We start from the raw sequence: 457 nt of genomic DNA, 5'->3' as shown, positions 1-457 counted from the left end.
TAAAAATATAATCATTACATTTTATCTAAGGCCGATCGACGTTATGTGAGGTCATTCGCAGGAAGCGACATATCAATATTATTAATTCCATCAGTTATATAGATTAATTCAAAAGAGAAATCCGAAAGGACTTTATTACAGAACCCGATATAATAGTATTAGGACCTTGAATAAGTTCTCGCTGATATTTCGTGAAAATTAATGCTTTATTTAAAAAAAGTCGTAAAAAACATGTCACTGAAAGTATTGTCCATCGCTAGCCACTACTTTTTCCCATCTTTCTGACAGTATTTGAATTCCACGTCGGAAACACGACACGTCTTTTGAGGCTATCCAAGAGTCGACCCATTTTTTGGCATCTTCATAAAAATGGAAGTACTACTCAGTCAGGCCATGTGCCATCGATCAGAACAAGTGATCATTGTAAGGGGCAATGTCTAGTGAATACGGCGGGATA

At 36.3% G+C, this 457-nt stretch overlaps 1 protein-coding gene across 8 annotated transcripts in view; it reads right to left on the bottom strand.

Moving 5' to 3' along the window:
* LOC116841267 (G-protein coupled receptor Mth2-like) overlaps positions 1–457 on the bottom strand; it is a 32,200-nt gene that overhangs the window by 3,715 nt on the left and 28,028 nt on the right. The window lies entirely within an intron of this gene.

Source organism: Odontomachus brunneus, unplaced genomic scaffold, assembly GCF_010583005.1.
Source record: "Odontomachus brunneus isolate Ranch 3 - 2012 unplaced genomic scaffold, Obru_v1 Obru_scaffold_015, whole genome shotgun sequence".
Lineage (NCBI taxonomy): Eukaryota > Metazoa > Arthropoda > Insecta > Hymenoptera > Formicidae > Odontomachus > Odontomachus brunneus.
Note: the sequence above shows the minus strand (reverse complement) of the source record. Positions and strands in the feature narration are given on the sequence as shown.